This window comes from Leptidea sinapis, chromosome 8 (genome assembly GCF_905404315.1).
Source record: "Leptidea sinapis chromosome 8, ilLepSina1.1, whole genome shotgun sequence".
Lineage (NCBI taxonomy): Eukaryota > Metazoa > Arthropoda > Insecta > Lepidoptera > Pieridae > Leptidea > Leptidea sinapis.
Window position 1 is genome coordinate 5,078,648 of NC_066272.1, and position 23,977 is coordinate 5,102,624.

At 35.8% G+C, this 23,977-nt stretch overlaps 1 long non-coding RNA gene across 1 annotated transcript; it reads right to left on the reverse strand.

Annotated features, from left to right (window-relative positions):
* Positions 1 to 3,090: 3,090 nt before the first annotated feature.
* LOC126965820 (uncharacterized) lies at positions 3,091 to 23,452 on the reverse strand. The gene is made up of 2 exons (XR_007729610.1): positions 23,297 to 23,452; positions 3,091 to 3,260 (listed from the first exon to the last, which is right to left on the reverse strand). It is a non-coding gene; the product is annotated as an uncharacterized LOC126965820 (long non-coding RNA).
* Between the last annotated feature and the right edge of the window lie 525 nt (positions 23,453 to 23,977).

Below are 23,977 nucleotides of genomic sequence, written 5' to 3' on the forward strand. Positions count from 1 at the left end.
CGCAATTAAGCTGAAATAAGAATAGGGAGCCAAATTAACCAGATCATCGTCGTCTACACTCTTATAATATATATTACAGATACATAACAAGAGTATTGTATTTGTTGGCGGTTTACTTTAGTACGATTTTTTATCGAAGATATCCATGACACATCGACTTGGAAACACGTATAAAATTCATCTTTGGTTTGGTTAAAGATGCATCATAGAATGTGTGAAATATTTTGTGCAGTAACTTAGTTTACTTTTGCAAATGTAGGAGCAAAAAGGATTCAGGTATGGGAAGCTGCGTGTCGGTGCAGTATCGGCAGTAGTTGTTACGAATAATCAGCTGCTTTCAGTAGCTATCTTTATTATTTGTTTTCGCAGACAGAGCAGTATCACACCTATATCTGCAGCTGATCTGTCTATCTGGTTCTGCTTTTGGTGCAATGCAATGTGGTTTGGAATTGATACAAAATAAAACAAGAAATTACTCTGGAAAAATTTACTCTGACTTACCGCACTCACTTTGTTGACGAGATCAGTCTCATTCAGTACCCACAAAATAAAGTACTCAGGGCATATAAATCGTGTTTATTCAAAAAAATATATACTCTATCTTGTATTTTACAACAAAGTATAATGTAATAGTTATTTATGCAACTGTTGTGTATTAAACCCTTATTAAAACACGAATGTGGGTATATGATAATAGTATCACACAGGTGTTTTAATATCTAATTAGTGTTTTAATATTATCAACAGTTGCATACAAGACTTTATCTACACCCATAATATGAATCCTCTATAAAAGATTCTGAAACATACAAATGATTTAAGTTTTCTTAAGTATTAATTCCGCCAATATTTGTCTTTAAAACAATTCGAGACGTGTATCAATTGGTATAATTATGGATTTCCGCAAAGTGACGCCTAATTCAATAAAAGATTCTGAAACAGTTAGCTTACTGCAAACGTTAAAAAAGCCAGTCCTAGTAACCATAATATCATCCAAAGGAGTGTTATTATGAAAACGGATGATATAATGTTGTACTGAATTTCATTACAACACTCGATTGGATGTTGTGATGGTTATTAGGACATTGGGTGTTTTAATGTTGGCAATAAGCTGTCATAGAATCATTAATAGAGGATTTAAAGCGTGGGTGTAGATAAATTATATACTTATACTATACGAGTATATCTTTGCATTACTTGAATTATGTCACACATCTGTAAAGGCTTGACTCGTTGACCATGGGGTAACCTAATTAGGAGTCCCCTGTGTTAATGTTGTTAACGCGCCATGGTTTAATGCATGTGTCTCCATTAGCCAACCCTCAGTTCAAACATTCTGTGTAAACTCACAGTTTGCTAAAATTGATTTGTGCGTTTGCTCTGTTAGTACCTCACACGCCAACACGCGGTGAGAAGCTTAAATATATTTTTCTTAAATGTCGATCGAATATTATTGAAGTTACTTAAGATACTTTTTTGGAAGCGTTATGAAAAAAATGATGAGAGTGAAATTTTAAGATGCGCGCGCATCACTGTTGTAACACAAAAGTAACATAGTGAAGTTGTTTCCTAAAATTTTCTGACGTTTGCGACATTTGTTATTCTTTTTGGTTTCGTCGTCCATTATTAGGATAGGTAAAAGGTTCAAGCCCGTACAGCCGTATTCGTTATTTAATAATTAATTGTCAAAGCCATCGTTGCAATATTTTTACAATATTGTTCTTTCTGCAAGTGTAGAATAGCACGAGGAATAAATAATTTTAATGATTTTTGCTTTGTAAGGCCAAAGAAATATAACTTCTTGCGTGCATACATAAGTACACACACACTTTTTTTATATACGAGGGGACAAACAGGCAAGAGACGCGACGACAAGTGGTGAGGTAATCACCCATTGAGATCTGCAACACCAGTGTCAAGTGATGTGTTGTCGGCCTTTAAGTTGGGAGTATGCTTTAAGTTTATTGTATTCATGCTGGCTAATGATTAGACGAGCGTGGTCGAACGGTGAAGAGGAAAAACTATTAGTCGCCATTTTGTATACAACAAACATTCTCGCCTATTTTCTTCTTCATTTTTATACGAAGATCAACATTATTTCCAAATTAGATAAATACCATAATTATTATATTTGTCTCTCTGATTTGCTTTTTGAGACTTTGATTTTTATACTACTATGTTCAACTTCTGCGATCATAAAAGTTTAAAAACATATCATAGTAAAACATATTTTACATGAGATGAATAAATCTGAATTAACAAATTAAATAAAATTAAAATCGAAAGTTACATACAAAATATTATATTTGACCTAAATGAAAAGACAGAAGCAGACCACTATAGCGATGGATACTCTGAAGGAGGCTTTTACTCAAATTAATAGAGGTCAAAATAAAATTTGTATATCTAAAAGGTCTATTTTATTTGCATTCTTAAAATAGAGTTTATTAGATATACAATAATATGTGTATTTAAATTTATATAGTTCATGTTATTCATAAGATATATTTAGGGTATAATTATAATAAAAATAATATCACAAAAAGGTTTCTTCTTAAAATAAAATGAATTGCTTAATAAATTATGTGAATAACGTAAACTTTATACAGTTGGCATATTTTGTTCTGAACTGAATTAATTTCTCATTATGATGATAAAAGTAAACACACAACATGTTACTGATGTGGTTTTGAAAGTACTATAGGTGCCTTGATAGAGATAGATCAAAATTATTTCCAAATTAGATAATATTTGTCTCTCTGCTTCTCTTTTTTTGCTTTTTGAGCCTTAGATTTTTATACCCATAATTTTTTTAAATTATTGTGATGGGTACTCACGATACATATTTTATTAATTTGTAGCCAATATTTCAATCCAATTGCATGGATCACGTGACATCACCTCCCACATGACCTCCATGAAAACTATAACCAGGAGGACCCCACAGCATAAAGATGTTGAGACAAGCCCAGAATTCGATGAAAGAATTGTCTGGACATCTGAGGAGATTTGGGAAAAATATAATATCTTGATGAAAAGTTGTCAGTGACAGAACGAGACGGATAACAAATGATGATTAGGCAAAGATACCACAAGCTTGTATATACTTATCACTTATTTTTACTAAATATTAATACTAGGTAGTTGATGCCTTTCCCCCTCTCACTCGTGAAGTGTAAGGTAACATGAGTCTCGTTGACACCGCCTGCCGTCACTGTTACTGTACCAGCCGTCCGGGAAAGATCTCTTGCGATGATTCCCTGAAAATTCAATAATTAAATGAAATAACACTATTTTATATATTTTATTTTATTTTATTTGGAAAACTTACAGTGTTACAATAACTTAATTACTATACAATAGTGTGAACATTTTACACCATTTAATAGTTTTCGCATATTGTTTCTAATAACACATAGCATAATACAGGTGTATCTTCTTTTTTTTTATACAAGTATTATTTAAAATATGTTAATAATTACATTGGTATTACATTTATTATGTTCAAAGAGAATTTAAACACTACGTTCAATTATGTTTATAGTAACAGTTAGGGAAACACATTAAACCAGTTTATTGTCATTTTTGATCTGATAGAAATTGTGGATGAATTAAACAGGTCAAAATCAGGAAAGCCTTAAAGATTATTTATCTATCTATCTGCACTATCGTTAATTTTAATTGGAAATCGTTGAGCTCTTCTCAGTTTCCGTTAATAAGGCAGCCCCACTGCGGCTTTACGTCTGTAACTATTTACCGCTAGCGCCTTTGTGGTGTTATATATATCTGTCCACTACATCAATTATGTATTCAGGGTGTAAAATAACTAAATCCTAAAAGTGGGGGGGTTGTATTGGATCATGATTCTGAATATATTGGCACTGAAAATCTATATATATATATAAATTAATTGCTGTTCGTTAGTCTCGCTAAAACTCGAGAAAGGCTCAACCGATTTGGCAAATTTAGGTCTTGAATTATTTGTGGAAGTCCAGGGAAGGTTTAAAAGGTGAATAAATGGTGAAAAATGCTGCTAAATTAAATAAAAACAACAAATTTGTTTTTCCTTTGATGTGTCCATACATAATAAGAGAATTTATTGACGCACGGTTTGACAGTTCTGCTGTGAAACAATTTCATTACGACAGCAGGGTGCATATTTTACGAAGTAATTTTTGATGTTATGATATATTATTGACAAATACATATAAAAACATTATTTAATTTATTATATAGACAGAACAACGTCTGTCGGGTCAGCAAGTTTCCTACATAAAAAAATATGTAATAAAGATTACTTTAAATTCTTTTACAATTGAAATCCAACGCAGACCCTTATTACGTAGAAACTATACATTGCATTATATTGCTGGCTAAAAAGTTTACAGTAAACTTTGAATTTTTTTTTCTGTAACTAGAGAACTTTGGTGCTAAAATGCCAATAGCTTTTATTCAGTAATTGGGAACTCTAGCTAGCTTAGTTTAGCTCTATGGAACCCTTCTGTATTCGGAGGTTGTCTGGTTACACCCGGTATATTTCAATATCTTTAGCAATATAAGTTCAGTCGTGAAAAACATTTAAACGTGAGTTATCTGACTATATTGTTTCAAAGTTTTTATAAAACACATGTCTGAAATTGTTTGTTATGTGACAGTGATCTGTAAAAGTGTGTAATCATAAATTTTGTGAAGAAGAATAAGTACTATAATGTGTATGTATGTACTGAACATGTAAAGAACGGCGGATAAATAATTACATCATTTTATGTTCTCATGTAAGTGACAATATTATGTTTTTAATGAGAAATAAATATCTTTAAACCTAAGTGCACACTTTTTTGCAGATGAAATAGGTGATGTTATAGTACTGCCCGGATCAACTCTGCATTTTGAAGTTATACTTCTTTTGGCGCGTTATGAAAAAATTATGAGAGTGAAATTAACACTAAATGAACAGGGTGAAGTTGGTTCCTAAAATTATCTGACGTTTGCGACATTCGTTATATTTTTTTGGTTTCTTCGTCCATTATTAGGAGAGGCAAAGGATTTAAGCCCGTAAAGCCGTATTCTTTATTTAATAATTAATGGTCAAAGCCATCGTTGCAAGATTTTTACAATATTATTTACAAACGTAGAATAGCACGAGAAATAAATAATCTTATGGATTTTTGCTTTGTTAGGCCACAGAAGTATAACTTCTTGCGTGCATACATAAGTACACACACACTTTTTTATGATAGAGTAGGTACGTTAAGGTAGAGGTAGGAGGTAGATAAATGAACGTACTGGTCAGTGATCACCACCACCAAGAACTCTCTCGCTACACCAGAGGACAAAACTGCATGAAAATTTAGTTCTACAACTAAAAATCTTCTCATATTATAAGATGCATTAGCAAACACCAGCATGCCATTTAATTGATAGTTGCTTCGGCCTGCCCAATATAACACAGAGACACAAAGAATTATTGAAGGCCCCAAAATTCTAACCATAGCGCTTGTCACGCGTAACCACTTTTAGATGGATATAATCCAGCGTTCTATCAGTGGTCAACAGTGGTGTTAAAGGTAATGGCTCAAAATTTGTCCAAAAACGGATAAGAGGAGCAGGACGTTCGGCTAATGGTAATTGATACGCCCTGCCCATTACAATGCAGTGCCGCTCAGGATTCTTGAAAAACCCAAAAATTCTGAGCGGCACCTCAATTGCGCTCGTCACCTTGAGACGTAAGATGTAAGGTCTCCAATCGTTAATCCAAGGACGATGAAGGTCATATTAATATTTGGATCGCATTAAGCAAGGTCTCCCCGGATTACATCCGTCTAGAAAAGGCCTTACGCCGAGTAATTTCACATGCTTGCACAAAGATCTTTTTTTATACAGGAAATACTCTATGAAAAAAACCAATAGACTGTCTTTAATTAAGTAGAAACAAGATCAATTTATTGCATCCGATGTTATTTTTGCATGTAAATTAAAGGTCAGCCTATCATAATACCAAAGGAGGATGTCTGAAGGTTACACTCAGACCGTCTGATTCTTTTTTTTTTTTTTATATGAGAGGGGGCAAACGGGCAAGAGGCTCAGGGGATAGGGAGAGGTGAGGCAACCGCCCATGGACATCCGCAACAACAGGTGTGTCAAGAAATGCGTTGCCGGCCTTTAAGGTGGGAGTATGCTTTTTTCTTGAAGGTCCCTAAGTCGTATCTGTTCGGGAAGACCGCTGCCGGTAGTTGATTCCACAAAGTGGCTGTGCGAGGCAAGAAATTTCGAAGAAAACGCGCGGTTGTGGAATGCCAGATGTCTACGTGATGCGGATGGTACTTTGCACGTAATGTCCGATGGTGGAATTCGGCCGCTGGAATCAACCCGAACAGCTCCTCTGAGCACTCCCCGTGATAAATGCGGTAGAAGATGCAGAGAGAACCCACATCTCTACGCAATGCTAGAGAATCAAGCCGATCGGAGATGACTTGATCGTCGATGATTCGAGCCGCTCTTCGTTGAATGCGGTCAAATGGAAAAAGCTGGTACTGGGGAGCACCCGCCCAGAGGTGAGAACAGTACTCCATGTGAGGCCGAATTTGCGCCTTATAAAGTTGCAGGCGGTGGCTTTTAGTGAAGTACTGTTTCGCCTTACTGAGTACACCAAGCTTTTTAGAGGCCAGTTTGGCCTTCTCTTCCAAGTGACCACGGAACTGAACGTCGCTCGATATATCGACGCCAAGTATGCCAATACAGGCTGCGGCAGTTAGAGGAGTGATCTCGAATCGAGGGGATACGACAAAGGGAGACTTTTTAGTGGTGAACGCACAAACTTGTGTCTTCTTGGGGTTGAATTGGACTAAATTTTGTCGGCCCCATTCCGAGACTTTGCAAAGCATAGTCTCGATTTCAGACACAAGTTTGATCCGGTTCTCGTCGACGCTATCCCGGGACATGTTGGCACGGCCGGTGTAGGAAGCATACCCCGTGCTGTCCTCCGCAAAGCAATGAATATTGCTGATTTGCAGCATGTCATTGATATGCAGAAGAAACAGCGTAGGGCATAGCACACAGCCTTGCGGGACACCAGAGTTTATGGGTTTTAAGTCGGAGCATGCACCGTTGATAAAAACCTTGATGCTCCGATCAGCCAAAAAGCTAGTGACCTATTTGCACAACTTCTCGGGAAGCCCATAGGATGGCAGTTTCGCTATAAGCGCTTTATGCCACACCCGATCAAAGGCCTTCGCTATGTCCAAACTCACCGCCAACGCCTCTCCCTTCGACTCAACCGCTTGCGCCCATTTATGGGTGAGGTACGCAAGAAGATCACCAGCTGAGCGACCCTGACGGAAACCGTACTGGCAGTCGCTGATCAGCTGGTGCCCCTCTAGGTATCCCAAGAGCTGGCGGTTGATGATCGACTCCATTACTTTGGAGAAACTGGAGGTGGCAATGGGGCGGTAGTTGGACGGATCTGAGCGTACACCTTTCTTAGGGATCGGGTGCACTAAAGCCGCCTTCCATAATTTCGGGACTACGCCTGATGAGTAGGAGAGCCGGAAAAGAGGGGTAAGGACCGGCGCCAGTTCCGGAGCACATGTCCGCAGCACTATCGGGGGAATGCCATCGGGCCCGCTCGATTTGTGAATGTCCAAGGTGAGAAGCGCCTTAAGCACGGCACCATGCCGGATTTTTACCTCCGGCATATAAGAATCACACCGCGGAATATGCGGTGGTGGTGCACCTTGGTCATCCAGAGTCGAGTAGAACGCGAAGAGGGAGCCCAGGAGATCAGCTTTCTCTTTCGCGTCATGGGCCAGCGAGTCATCATCCCTGTGCAGTGGCGGAATCGCTGGCTGGCAGAAGTTTCCTTGGACAGCCTTGGCCAGAACGCACGAGTTCCCGAGGGAAGGCGTGCAAGTCTCTCGCCAATTTTGCCAATGTGCTTCGACTCGCGTCAGCAATAACTCTTTTGAAGGACCTGGAGGCATGATTGAAGTGTTTTTTAAGTTCGCTGGTATTCACATCCTTAGATACCACCGCATTGACCCAAGCCTGATAGCACTCCTGCTTTCGGCGAGAGGCCATTTTGCAGGAGCGGTCAAACCATGGTTGGGACCTGCCACCGATAGGCACAGAGGAGGATGGAATGAAGAGTTCCATACCTTGCAGTACCACATCAGCATCTCCCAGCGAAAAACAGATCTGCCTCCACGGCTAGCATGCAAAAAAGCACCGCATCTCGTCCCACTCTGCTGACTTATAGTGCCACACGCGGCGACAGCCTAAGAAGCGGGGCCGTGTTAGGCGCGTGATCGGCACGGTGCTCCGGATCAGGCAGTGGTCCGTCGATCCCAGAGGAGGGTCAACGGAAACTAGGTAGCCGTCCGGATGTGAGGTCAACAGAAGGTCCAACAGTGAAGGTGTATGATCTTGCACATCTGGGATTCGCGTTGGCGCAATAACCAGTTGCGTCAGACCATATGCTAAGGTGAAGTCGTGAACAGATCTCACTGCATGATCGGTGGTACGTGAGCCTAGCCATTCGGCGTGGTGGTCGTTAAAATCGCCAAGAAACACGATCTCTGCAGTGGGGATCTGCTCCAACAGGGAATCTGTAGCCATTTGGATGTGTTCGAGGAGCCGGTCAGTCTCTGCGTTACCGCTATGGGACCTGTACAGGCATGCGTAGATTCGCGGATGGTCATCGCAGTCTACACGCAGCCAGATGATGGATAGGTCCTGTCCTTCAAGAAAACTCAGGCGTCGAGAACAGACATCCTCCCTGACGTAAACGCACACGCCAGCCCGTGGTATAAAGGACTGTTCCAAATTATACCCCGGGTAGGAAAGGTAAGATGAATCAGCCAGGGAGGATATCTGTGTCTCGGTTAAAAAGAGCAGGGCCGGCTTCGCCGTCTCCAGGTGAAAGTGGACGGCATTTAAATTTGAGCGAAGCCCCCTGATATTGCAAAAGTCCACAGCGAGTGTGGAGGAGGGTGGTTTGAGCCTCCTGCTCTGTTTGCCCCGAGTCAGCGCAGATTTGCCCCCTCCAGAATACGCGGGGCAGCCTGGGCAACCACTGTTAGGTACAGGCGCTAATTGTGGACGCCCAGGGACGGATTCTCCAGGGCTGCATAGCCTGGTACCGTCCTGGAGTAGTCTCGTTTTAGTCTGTGCTGCCATTTGTATTTGGAAGGGGGGGTGTAGGCCTCCGGATACACCACTCACCGGACGAAACACAGCGGCATAGCCGCTATTTCACGCCGGTTTCGAGTGGGGGAGTGGTATTTCTCCGGGCGTGCCGGCCCAATTCTGTTGTGTCCGTGAGGACCCAACATGGCACTACCACTCCTACTCTTACTAAAAGTAAAGCCATAGAATATTAACTATAGGGTAAAATGTGTTTGTACGTGTTTTTTGTCATAAATAACGTAGAAATAAACTAAAATGCCTTAATTAGGTAAGTAAATATAAACTCAGAAATATAATATACTAGCTGACCCAACAGACGTATGTTCTGTCAATAGGAAAAAATATGATGTAAGTATTCGGGTATACAGCGTAAACGTGTGTAATATTATTTAATTTGTTAAAAATGAAACTAAAACGTATTTCTGAATGATCCATACCCTTCACTCTTGTTCCTTGTTTGTACTTTGTAGTACGCAAGACGGTGCGCGCGGGGGTTCGTATCACATCAAACCATTATTTGGAGTAAAAGATTAAAATATCTAACTTGTTTAAAATGATAAGGAATAATTTTGTATTTGTTTAATCATATGTTATACTTAAGTGATAGACGTATGCCATCGCGGACTTTTCTATAGTCCTATATATAAGATGTTCTACCATACATTATTTTTTTATATCCCAAAGGGTTTAGAGAGCGTTTTTATTTAAAGCTCCCCGACGGCCTACTTTTTATGCGAACCTCCAACAAATATCCTTTAAAAAAATGTTATACAAAAATAAACAAATCATATACTAAAACGTTGTTTTTGAGTTTATCGTGAACAGACAGACAGACGTGGCGGAGGACTTTGTTTTATATTAAGTAGTGATAAAACGAATAAAAAAAAATTACATCCATGGATCATGAGGAGAGGTCATATCACTTCCGAATTGGTTTGAAACTGTGGTTATAAAATCTCATTTTCCAAATTGAAGAATTTGAATTGTAAAAATTTAGTATTAAATTTTCATGGAACTGTCCATTCTGCGGTCACACACAAAATATATTAACTAATCCTTACTGCCTACCTTTATAATCCGTTGTTTTGGGTCCGTATACTTATAATCCTTATCCCGCTTTATAAGCGGTATTCCATTATAGAGAACTTTCTCTGTAGATATTAACAGATTATTCACTCTAGAACCGACTACTAAGTCGTAGGCACTGTTGATGTAAATACAATAGACAAAAAACGCTAAACACAGCACACTTCTCATATTAACAAGATAATACATACATCTTCAGCTTAGCAGAGTGACTTAGTGATTGAACTAACGTAAGCAATATACATTATACATAGCTGTTCAACCTTGTAGGAATATTATGTAAATATGTCTGAGATGTTTTGTTTTTATTAGTCAGATCGTAATAATATATACTATATCTTGAATTTGTATATCTTTATATTATATGTACGACGTGACGTGTGGCTTTATTCTACATCATAATTTTTAAGTGAATATATTTTATTTATTTCTCAAGCCTGTGTTCGTATTAATGGTGCCTATACGGGCTGGTTTGATATCTCCAAAGGTGTCAGACAAGGTTGTGTAGCGTCGCCTTGATTGTTCAACCTATTCATGGATAGATGCATGAATGATGTGAGAGAAATACAATGTGGAATCAATATGGAAGGGCTGTGTGTTAAGTGCCTCTTGTACGCCGATGATCAATTCATTTTTTCATCATCGGTAAATGAATTGCAACAAATGATGGACTGCTTGAACGGGAGCTTTAAAGAGAGAGGTTTGAAAGTAAACGCAAGAAAGATGAAAGTGATGGTATTTGAGAAGGATGAAAGGTTGACTGAGTGTACTATCACGATTGAAGATGAAAGGGTAGAACAAGTTACAGAATTCGTATATTTGGGTAGCATGTTTACAAGAGACGGAAGATATGAAGGTGATATTGAAAGGAGAGTGACTGCGGGAAACTGTGTGAACGGAGTGCTGCATGCCTTTATAAACAGTCAGACTGTGCCAATAGAAGCGCGAATGGCTGTACATAATGGATTGCTTGTCGCCACGTTAATGTATGGAAGTGACAGTTGGGTATGGCAGAAGAAGCATAAAAGCAGAATTAACGCAGTTGAGATGCGATCACTGCGTAGTATGTGTGGGGTAAGACTGACTGATAGAATTCCGAATGCGGTAATACGAGCGTGCTGTGGTTTGAAAGAGGATGTTGTGACAAGGACTGAAAAAGGAATGCTGAAATGGTTTGGACACGTGGAGCGAATGAGTGAAGAAAGAATGACGCATCAAATATATAAGGCAAGTGTGTGTGGGCAAGTCGGTCACGGGAGACCTCGAAGAATAGTCGTCGACCAAATTGGGGACGTTTTGAGAAAAGGAGAGGTCCGAAGCACCCGCAATTGGCGAGCATGTATGAAAAGAGTAATGAATGTAGAGGAAGCGCGTAAGTTTTGTAAGGATAGAAGCAAATGGCATTCTATTGTCTCTGCCTACCCCGACGGGAACAAGGCGTGGGTGTGTATGTATGTATGTATTTTATTTAAACTTTCCATGGAAACGTTCTCAATTGATTTATATTGAAGAACTGTAACATATCATACTGCTTTTGTTTTTTACTTGGTTTAGGCCATGTATATGTCGCAGGGATATGATAAAAACAGTGATATGTTCATATCTCATAGGATGTTGAAATAACAATACGGATTTATTATTTCTCGAAACAAATGTAGTGATTTGACCAAATGCCAAATTTTTTCCGTGAAATGACTAAAAGTAATTTCTTTGTTTATTTAAAAGGTGTATTTGGTAAGACTTAGACATAATTTTGGTAAAAATATAGTATCGTGTTGCGTTTTTAATGGTGGAGGGGGGTGAGAGGGGAAGGGGGGGGGGGGGGGAGGGAGATTCTCTTGAAAATCAAATTAATGTAACCTTACCTCAAAACAGGTAAAAGTTTCTCTTAAGGCCAAGTAGAAGGCCAATATTATTAAACCTTTCGTGGTTTTCGCTTCGTGTCGCTCGCTTTTACATCCTAAGTTCTTCTAGTCGCGTCACTTATTGTCATGTCACGGAACCAATTCTGGCATTTGATCAAATCACTAGATTTGTTTATACAAATGATAAAATCGTGTTGTTCTTTAAACATACTCCGTGAATTGACCAAATCTCTGTTATTGTCATTTCCCTGCGACATATTATATACCGTTTAAATCTGTTTTCATTGGAAACTCTTAACATACAACACTATAACTGCAACCCATTCACGTGTTACACATTCAATTAATTGTAATTCCAGTTTAATAGCAACATTGCGACCATTTCCTATTAGAACATGTATTTAATTATGATTGTTATCACTATCGTAAATGGTAACATAACAAAATACCTTAACAATGGCCAATGTCCTTATACGAGCTAACAATAGGGCAGGAATATAAACTAAGCACTTAATTATTGCAACATAGTTTTATTACGTGAGTTTACATTATGTTGACACTGTGAGCTTTTAGCAAAACCTGTCACGTATGAGTCTCAGGCAAATGTGCATTTTCCTCCTAAATATAAGATGGCAGCACTAACAACCATTTATATTGTGATAATATTTCAAAAGTATGGGGTTTTAAGTTTTTTTTTTTATATTATTTTGATTATGTAGTAGAAATATTTTCGAGTCACCTGAATTTAAGTGTTTAGCGCCTAAAAAAATTACTAATAATAATAATATTGTCACACTCTTACACAAATAATCTTGCCCCAAACTAGGCATAGCCTGTACTATTGGTGTGCAAGACATCGATATATTTAATACAATATACTTACTTAAACATACATAAATATCCATGAGTCAGAAACAAATATTAATATTCATCATATAAATGTTTGCAACCGGGATTCGAACCCGGGACCTCAGCTCAGTAGGCTGGGTCACTAGGGGTCACAATAGGGGTCGTCAATTAAGAAAACAGAAGAACTACAAGAACAATGCCGGGTTTTTAAAGTAGACACACTTTTTTAAGTTAAACATCATATTATGAATGGTGCATTCTAATACAAGGGTGGAAAGTTGCTTATAGCAATCGAATCACCATTAACAAGCCGAAGGCGAGATTTAAATGTAACAAGTTTGCAATAACCTAAACACCAGTTTACCACACAATGTTTTTAAATACAATTGTGAGAAATATTGATGGCGACAAACTTTCAGAAAATGGCGTATTTTTGCAACTTGAATTTTTTGCAACGAAACTAGGCAACCGTAAGCGTATACAGCCTATTCGGTTTTTGACAACTATTCCGACATCGTCTATTTAGTGTATAAGTATCAATCTAGTATAGTGTAAAGTGATATCTATATTCAAGATATTCATTTAGCAAATAACACTGGCGTATCTCGGCTAACAATGGCTAAAAATATTCAAAGAGTGACAAGAAAATATTATGTGCTACGGGAACGATGTCTGGTCTTCTTTTTCCAAACATAATATAGATTCAGTACATTAATATTATTCAATCAGCAATAACATTATATTATAATCAACAACTCAACTATATTGCTATCTTGCTTGCATGCATGCTTTCTCAAAAATACAAATTGAATTTAAAATTCATTTGAGACAAAAATACGCATATTTGCAATTCATTACATATTTTTTGATATAAATTACTAAATTTAGAATTCACAATAAGTGTAAGTGAATATTTTTTGAATTCACTAAAAAAACAGTTTTCAATGTGATTAATATCAATTCGTTTTTTTTTTCACCAAATCAAATGCTTCTTTTTAGTACCGACTGAAGTTGAAATGAGATTACTAAATCAAAAAGAAGTCTCACTGTAACTACGAAAACGTCCCTAAAATAAATTAAAAACTCATCTTGTACTAAACCATTCGTATTCAATCTGATAGCTCCATAATGTAATTCACCAATGCATCACAGTCATCCCGGTGCCACGTCATCGCTTTGATCTTCCCCCGACTTTTTGCACATGTTTAATGTGACGACAAATATCTCATGCATCTCTTGTTTGATTTTATCTCGAGCACGACGCACTTTAACGTTTAGATGTGTCATTAGTGAGATCACCCGCAGGATGTTACAGACGCGAGCTCTGTGTGCTGTTATTGTTCAATGCTTTATGTTTGGGTTCCGTATCTCCAAAAGAAAAAAAAGGTTAAAATATAGTAATAAGAATATTATTGACACGCTCTTACACAAATTAACTTGTCCCAAACTAGGCATTGCCTGTACTATGGGTACAAGACAACAATGCAATATACTTACTTAAAAAAACATCCATGACTCGGGAACAAACATTAATATTCATCATATTATAAATGATTGCACCTATCGGGATTCGAACCCGGCACCTGTAGCTCAGTCGGCAGGGTCACTAACCACTGGGCTATAGGGATCGTCACTATGCGTACTTCATAAAGGCGGAGACGACATTCGCGTCTGCCTTATAGCCTAAACACATGATCGGATTTGGTATGGCCATTAAACGGCGTCTGGTAGCGGACCATATTCGAGATATGTCGCACTGTCCATCGCACACAATTATTATTTACTAGCTGACCTGACAGACGTTGTTCTGTATATAATAAATAAAATAATGTTTTTATATCAATTTGTCAATAATATATCATAACATAAAAAATTACTCCGTAAAATATGCACCCTGCTGTCGTAATGAAATTGTTTCACAGCAGAACTGTCAAACCGTACGTCAATAAATTCTCTTATAGAAATTATGTATGGACACATCAAAGGAAAAACAAATTTGTTGTTTTTATTTAATTTAGCAGCATTTTCCTATTTATTCACCTTTTAAACCTTCTCTGGACTTCCACAAATAATTCAAGACCAAAATTAGCCAAATAGGTCCAGCCGTTCTCGAGTTTTATCGAGACTAACGAACAGCAATTCATTTTTATATATATATTTAGATAAGATATAAGATAAGATATATAAGATAAGATAAGATACCGTCCGGACCGTACCGAGTAGGACGCCGGACCAACTGGTGCGAGGCGCCCAGCGGATCATCCGATGCTCCGGTCGTACCAAATCGACAATGTGTTTAGCTAACTTACCCGAGCGAGTGTTTCTAGCCGAGTTTATAAATAAATAAAAGAATTTAAAATTAACATTAAATACTTAATTACGTCTCTTGAAGCTGTAAAAAAAATCAAATTTTCAATTTAATAAGTTTTATTTAAACTTTTCGTTTTCTAATGAGTTTCTCAATATAACTGATTCTATTGAGTAACCATTAATACTAAGTTTCTTTTCTGTCTATTTATTCCATTGTTTTTTCTTCGCAATACACATTTTTACTAATTAATTTTAATATATTAGTCCAGCCTTATTATTAAATACCCATATTGACATCGTGACATCCAATTTAAATTGGATTTATGGTGATATTAGCTGACCCAGCAAACGTTGTATTGCCGATATTAAAATCGCGATACAAAAGTAACTGTTGATCGTAGATGGATGAAAATTTGAAGTTGTATGTATTTTTTAATACTGACAAATATAAAAAATAAAATAAAAAAAAAGTTTACCGTGGACCACCCTTAACATTTAGGGGGATGAAAAATAGATGTAACACCGGGACATGAGAATTTTATATACTAGATGATAACATAAATTTGCCATCAGATCATCCTTTATTCGTATCAATCTACCAACAGCACGGGTGTTAAATTCAATTAAGTTACATTTGACCTCACACAAGATTAATAAGACCATTCAATAGTGAACATTTTAATAAACCCAATCAAATAGATACGGCGATTTGAGCTTTCTATTTTATCACGTAAATCAAAAAGTGATCCCGAAATTCAATGAGTAGGTCACAAGTTGTCACGGTACAAGATAATTAAATATTCAAAATCGTGTGGCATGTTAGTTATATTACAAAATTAGACTTTTCAATATATTCAATGTTATTTCTAGTAAAAAATATATTTTTTTGAATTTCAATAAACTATTAAAATATTCAATGTTTAATTAAATTATTTGGTAGGTACTAGATAGGCCCCTCCCATGTTATTTGAGAAAAGGTTCAATCTATTCAAACAAACGTACGCAAGCGACAAGGTATCCGCTTCAAGTCAAAGATAGGACTTGCAAAATTGTAAGTTAGAACTGCAGATTGTTATTTCACATACAACACACATTATATATGCCATGGAATAACTCACAGCCTATATCGACCGTCTAGACCTTAATACAGCAAGTGAAGTGAATCGGGATGCGAAATTGAGTAAAACTCATACGTCGCCTGCAGGCTAGAAGCTTCTATTTGCATTGATTGAGTCAAGAGCGGGCTACACAATGCAATATCAGATGTTGAGACGAAAGGAATTCATTGACAGGTAGAGATGTTTGAATAATCCAACATGGCTGTCGATATCCTGTCTACTACTCCCTTCATTTCTATTTAGATAACAAGTTAATTCGCTATATCTTATCTATTTACTATATAATAAAAAAATACAAGTATATACATAAAAAAAAACTAAAAAATACGCTTTAGTTAAAAGATAATGATGATACATGAAAAAATTATATAAATTAACAAAAATCTTATTTTTCAAATTGAAAAATGGAATAATTTTATAACATTAACGTATTGTCATCGGTCCTTGATAAATCTACGAAGTTTGAATGAAATATGGCCGTTTAAAGTGGGTCGAAATCGCGTCCAAATTAGTTTGGTTACACACAAACATACATACTGGTGAAGCTAATAAAAATCGTAAAAAATATTCATTTCATACCAATGTGAAAAAGAAATTAAATCTTATTTGAAAGAAATATGCTTCCCTGGTACTGAATTTTAATAAAACATTACCTGAGACTTTAAAGCATACGAAATGTTGTGATAAAAAATGGTAATCGGATATTGTTTAAATTCTATTATCACGCGAGTTTTAATTGAAAATTAAAATGTTATTATGTTTAAATTAATGCTTCTGAATCGACCCAATCAGTAAAGGCGATCTTTTGATAATATTATCACCTCACAAGTACGTCAACACAATATGTGAAAGACTTACTAGGCCACACCGAAAGCAAAGAAAAAATTTAAAAAATTGATTTTTTTTTTTTGTTACATTTTAAATATATGTTAGAATGTAACGTAAGGCTTGGCTCCTATTGAGCTCCTACAATAATATTGATTTCAATGAACACGAGTGAGAAGATCGCCAATTCCATGGATTTACAATAAAGAACTAGACTACATATTAACTTATACAAATAACATTAAAAAAAACATTCAAATTAACACTTTATTTGTTATGTTCAAAAATTCGATACGCTCATTAGAAGTAGTAACACTAACGAGATGGACTTAATTTAAAAGGGGTACTTACCTAAAATACGACACTCCATCCTGTTTAAGTTTGGATATTATGCTGTTATTTGGACAGTTTTTCACTGAACACTTTTTCATTGCGTGGCGTTGCATTCAAAGCGCGGTCGAAACACAATTAAACGAAAACTAGTTTGAGTAGAAACCTAGTAGAGTTTTGCTTCAGACAATTTCTGAGCGTGATTGTGAGTCTAGATAGTCTAATGGCTTCGACCGCCTAAAGAAAACAAAACGATTATCTGCTTTTTGCCTACAGATTTTACCACCGTCTAAACCAAAGCAGTAAAACACAGACCATTTATATAATTGAGATGATTCTGAACCCAAAACAGTCCCCTGTATCTAAAAGTGAATTGATATTTCCTTTTTCCGTCCAATACATGCTTAATTGCGTTTCCGGCGGTCCCTCATTGTTTGAACCTCATACGTGATGCATTTGCATTCTATTATTAAATTACAATCACACAAATGTACTACTAACTAGATATATTGCATTGTACGATATATTTAATGTGTTTTATATCCTATCGATAATAGACAATAATTTATAAAAAAAATTTATTGAATTAGGCGTTACTTTGCGGAAATCCATAATTATACAAATTATTTAAGTTTTCTTTAGTGTTAATTCCGCCAATATTTGTCTTTAAAACAATTCGACACGTGTTTCGCCTCTACACGAGGCATCCTCAGGACGTGTTGTCTTCTTCTTGGCACGAGACTCGTGCCAGATTTTGGCGAAATATTGGCGGAATTAACACTAAAGAAAACTTAAATAATTTGTACAATAATTTATAGTTAAATCATGAGTGTTGATATAACTTGGTGTAGATGTTATTATGTTTTAAATTAATTAGAAACTTACTGTTACCCGTGACTTCGCCCGGATTTACCAGTGTACTTGCATTAACTTCTGCTACATGAATATAATATAAAACTACTAATATTATAAATGTGAAAGTTTGTAAGAATGTATGGATGTCTGGATATATGTTTGTTACTCTATGATGCAAAAACTACTGAATGGATTTTAATTAAACTTTACAATAATATAGCTTATACATTAGAATAGCACATAGGCTATAATTTATAAAGATATAGTGTGAATTACCAAAAAAATAATACGATAAGTGTCAGTAAGTAGGAAAAAAATCTGCAATTTGCGAGGTATTCAAGTGGCACAAAAATTTGTAACAGTTACAAATATTATAATGTATAATTCAGTTGTTTTTCACACTAATATTATACAGGAAAATGTTTGTTAGTGTGTGTGTATGTTTGTTACTTCTTCACTTCTATTTAAAAAGAATTTGGTATGCAGGAAGCTGACATCCTGGATTAACACAAAGGTTTCATATGTGTATATACATTATTTATATATAAAAATAAATAAAATCAAATATCGTTTTCTTGGTGAACGCTGCGAAAACAGTTATAGATAGAACAATAAAATGTTGTAAGGAATTATAGAACTTTAAAATATCTAATAATATCTGAGACACACATATTTATTACGACTACTAAGCTACAGAAACTGCTTTTGTGTTTTAAAAATTAATAAAATGCAAGATTGTTTTTAGTTGGTTTTATTGACAGTCACTTCTTCTCACTAAATTTAATTACTCCAACATATAGAACACTTAATGTACATAATATTTGTGCCTTAAATCAACGTAATTAATTGACGTAAAATTTTCAGAAGATTTGAAGTAAAGTAATAAAGTTATATATTAATGACAACTTCTCAGTATTTAAACTACTTAAAAAATACGTATTACATGAGCGCTTAACACGTTAGGATTTATCAAACTTTTTTAATACTCTACACAGTAAATATTTTTCTAGATTTTCGTACTTTCTCCATTTTCTTACTACCAAACTATGGAATGAGCTTTCACGTTTCCTTCAATAAAAGTACGTGAAACCTTACCGGGCTACACACCACGGCCTATTAAAAGGTGATCACTTAACGATTTGTCAACTGACCCGTACGTTTGTATAAAGAAGTCCCCTCTCACATAATAATAAAGAAACAAATATGACAATGATTTATTACACCTATAAATAATGATTGAAACTGTAAAATATGTTAGCGTCGTAGAGCAAAAGCTATTTGTAACCGAAATAAAATAATTTTTTAACCTTAAATTTACAACTGATTCGAGTAAATTGAACGCATTTCGAATTGTTATTCATTATTCTGTCGCTGTCCATGACAATCTGTTTCATATTAATACATACTTTAACTGAATACATTTATTAAGATATGTTGTGAACTTGACCTGAAGTTTTATTTATTTCGGGACATGAAGATAAGTATTATAACTTAGTATTTCTTTCCTCTTTGATAAGTATTAAAATTTTTGATAAAAACATCAAAACATTAAAAGCATCAGTGGTGCAGTTTTCTTAAATGAAAATAAGGGACGAAACGATCAGGACGTTCAGCTGATAGTAATTGATACCCTGCCCATTACAATGCAGAGCCACTCAGGATTCTTAAAAAAACCGAAAAAATCTGACCGGCACTACAACTGCGCTCGTCATCTTGAGACATAAAATGTTAAGTCTCATTTGCCCAGTAATTTCACTAGCTACGGCGCCCTTCAGACCGAAAAATCCTTCGTAACTTTGATTACAATCTAATATTAAGTTACAAAACACCATCCAATTTTGTAAGCCCATACTGGCTCTCATCTTTCCACTTTGTTCATCACAGAAAATATGTGCTGTGTATGCTGATAAAATATAGCAGTTTCGCCTACTGTATTATATTTTAAAAATAATAGATAGCCTTGAATAGTAGGATACTATATTAAATAGTAGTGTTGACAACCCTAGTGGTGCAATAGATAGAACTGTTGACTCTCACCAAGGAGCCCCCGGTGCGATCCTCACCTGCCAAAATCCAATGTGTTATGTTTATTAGATGCTCTTGTGATTCCTCTGGTCTTACAAGTATGTGGTGATCACTTTCTATCAGGTAACCTGTATGGTCGTTTGTCCTCCTGCCCCATAAAAAGATCTATTATTACGTATCAAAACAATTCAAGAGCGAGTCGCATTAGAACGCGAAGGGTTCCGTTCATCTAGAAAAAATATTATGGTAATATAGTGTTATGGTTATTTGACATTTCAATTAGTACCAACATTTAGTAATGATAATATTAATAGAATAATTTATAACCTAAATTTATCATATTTTTATTTTGCCCAAACAAAGGGAAAGGGCTACCCTACGACGGGAGGGAGGTGGTGAATGCTCACGCATACCAACGCAGCCTAAGCCTGAGTTTCTTGCGCCCATTCTTCTCAGGTCTGAGGCAGTCTCTTTTGAATGGGTGGTAGTTTATGACGTTCAATAAGTGATTTTAAATCCTATTTTCAATAAAAAAATATTTGAATTTGTATTTGAATTTAAGTCTGCGTTGGTTATGTGGGACTCACGTAAAACCTACGTGCCTACCCACTAAACACCACCTGAGGTTGGTTTTGGGCAGGTGCCCTCTAAGCCTTCATCGAAGGCGACCTTCTCTTGGGGAGAGAGAGGCGCAAGCGGCACTTCCTATGGAGTATCCGCTGAGATCAATATATTTCTAGTAAGTGTAATATTATATAATCACATGCAAAGTCTTAGTGATGTCACTTTATTATGATGTTGGTAGCTTTGTATTATTAAGGTTGGTAGTAGTGTAACTGTTACGAATTGATCTCAGCTATTGGGCACTTCTTGTTGGGCAGTCGAAAGTATCGGACGTGCTGGCTGCCGGTCACCCGACTGCCCTATTGTTATAAGTCATGGAGTGTTACAAGTTGTTGACTATAGTTAAATTATTGAATATATATTCTATTCAAGTGGTTCGTAAAAGTGTTTTATTATACTAGCTTATACGAACTTATTTTATTTAGGAACCCTTTGACTACTGTCACTACGTAGGCACTGAGCAAAGTTACAGGCACTGAATAGAAGCATGGCCGTATTTACAAAAATATAAGCGCGTATGCCCGTATGATATCGTATCCATGCCTCGTTATTATAATTATAATTCTTGAATTTAAATATCTAAAATAAAACAATAATGAAAACGAACATAAAACTATAAAGATTATTTACTACGTCGCGTGCAGGTAACATTGGAAAAACCAATTTTATTTTCACTAAAGCAACGTGTTTGCGATACGAGACCGCAGTTAATTATATCGTTAATTTTAACGTAAAACTCATGTTTTGTTTTATGGGTGCGACGAAACCAGCAATGAAAATCAATAAGTAGCCATTTAAGTGGAAAAGGTGCTTTAGATAAAACTGTTGTACGATTTTGTTTCTTGATAAGTTGTTAAGTTATTCTATGAGAGTTAGATGAGATTCATAAAATCAATATTTACATTCCTCTATTACAAATATTGAAATAACAAGATTTATGACCGATGTGTCACTCGGACGTTTGGCTGAGTTGGTAAGAGCGCTTGGATGCAATCCGAGAGACGCGGGTTCAAGTCCAGGATTATCCATTAATCTTGGTACAAATTAAATTTGTATATTTATCCCAGAAGTAAGGGACACCACTTAAAAAATAACAAACTCTTGAGATTAATATAAGTTTGCAAAATCATATACCAGCGAACGGATAGTTTTTTGCCGGCAAATATTTTTAATTAGCAAGTTGACCTTTCCGGATATCGTCTTCAATTTCGTAGATTTTAATTTTAAATTGTGTGATGAAAAGATTCCCTAAGTTACTCCGCAAAACGTGAGGTATCTGTCACCTAAAGTTCCGTTAATACCAGTCCATTAGTTTTGAAGATAAATCGGAACAAACAGATAGATTAAAATTTAAAACACTGATATTCTGGTCGAAACTAAATTCATATTCATTCTAAACATTTGAACTTCAGACATATGCAATCTTCGATATGACTGTCTGATATTTGAGAGGAGACTAAAAACGGCTATAACATTATATACAAACCAAAATGCGTTCACTGATATAAACCAAAACAATAACGGCCGTTTTCAATATCCTATCTATCCTTAGTTAAACTTACTAGAGGTACACAAATCTATCGTTTTACGCTTACTTAAAGTTCAATAACGTATATGGACTATAACTATATTGGACATAACTATGGATAGATAAGATCTTGTCATTAAACGGTGACAGCAATGTATCTGTCAGTTAAACTAAGGATAGATAGGTTATTGAAAAAGGCCGTTAGTCACATTAACCATTGTGTATGTGATCAATTCCTGCTTTTCATTTGCAATTCTATATATTATCACTACTCTTAAATTCAGGTATTATAATATTACTAGCTGACCCAGCAAACGATGTATTGCCGATATTAAAATAGCGATACAAAAGTAACTGTTGATCGTAGATGGGTGAAAATTTGAAGTTGTATGTATTTTGCTATTATTAATGCTGACTCAAAATCAAACAAATTTAAAAAAAATGTCAAAAAAGAAATAAAAAAATATATTTAGTGTCTACCCTAATTAAATAACCCTTAACATTTAGGGGGATGAAAAATAGATGTTGTCCGATTCTCAGACCTACCCAATATGCACTCAAAATTTCATGAGAACCGGTCAAGCCGTTTCAGAGGTGTTCAAAGTTTAACACCATGACACGAGAATTTTATATATTAGATATTCAAGGCCAGCTAACCTCAAATATTGCCCAAATGAATATAAAAATAATACATTTACCTCATATCAGATCGTCAATTATTTATTTCCGTGAAAACTGCCAGAGCTAGCAGTATAAACTCTGATACATAAATAGATCCATTTCACAGTGGTTCCTTCCACAATAATGCAAAAAACTACTCACAAAAATATAAAAACTTATAATCTATATTTGTTTGTAAGCGTATTATTATACTGCCGTCCTTTAAAGAGTAAGTTACACCGCGCAGGTGATAAAGCAAATCCACGTCAAGATATCGCTTGATATAAAACCTTTCCTGTTTACACAAAAGCAAAATTAATCCAGCTATTGTAAAGGTATTAAGCCTTTGTTAATCGTATTACAATGAAATACACGCGACTGAATGTTATACTTACAATATATAACGGAGCATGCAAGTGTAGATTTTATTCGATGGAGGATAGAGGCCTTAATTGAATATAGTGAATATTTTTATTGATGTCCTGAAAATTCGCGTGGCTGTAGTCCGTAGCAACACGCGAACCGGGAAACTATAATTTCGAGTCGTTATAGTTCCGATGAAGGTATTGTTTAACAGTAAGTTATGGTACTTTCTATGTTAAGTTATTAACTTACATAGTATCTTGCAATAAAATTAAGGTAAAAGTTATACCAAGATTTACCAAATGTAAATGTTTCTGTTTTAAGTTATATTGTTGAATAACCACGATTATTTGTGA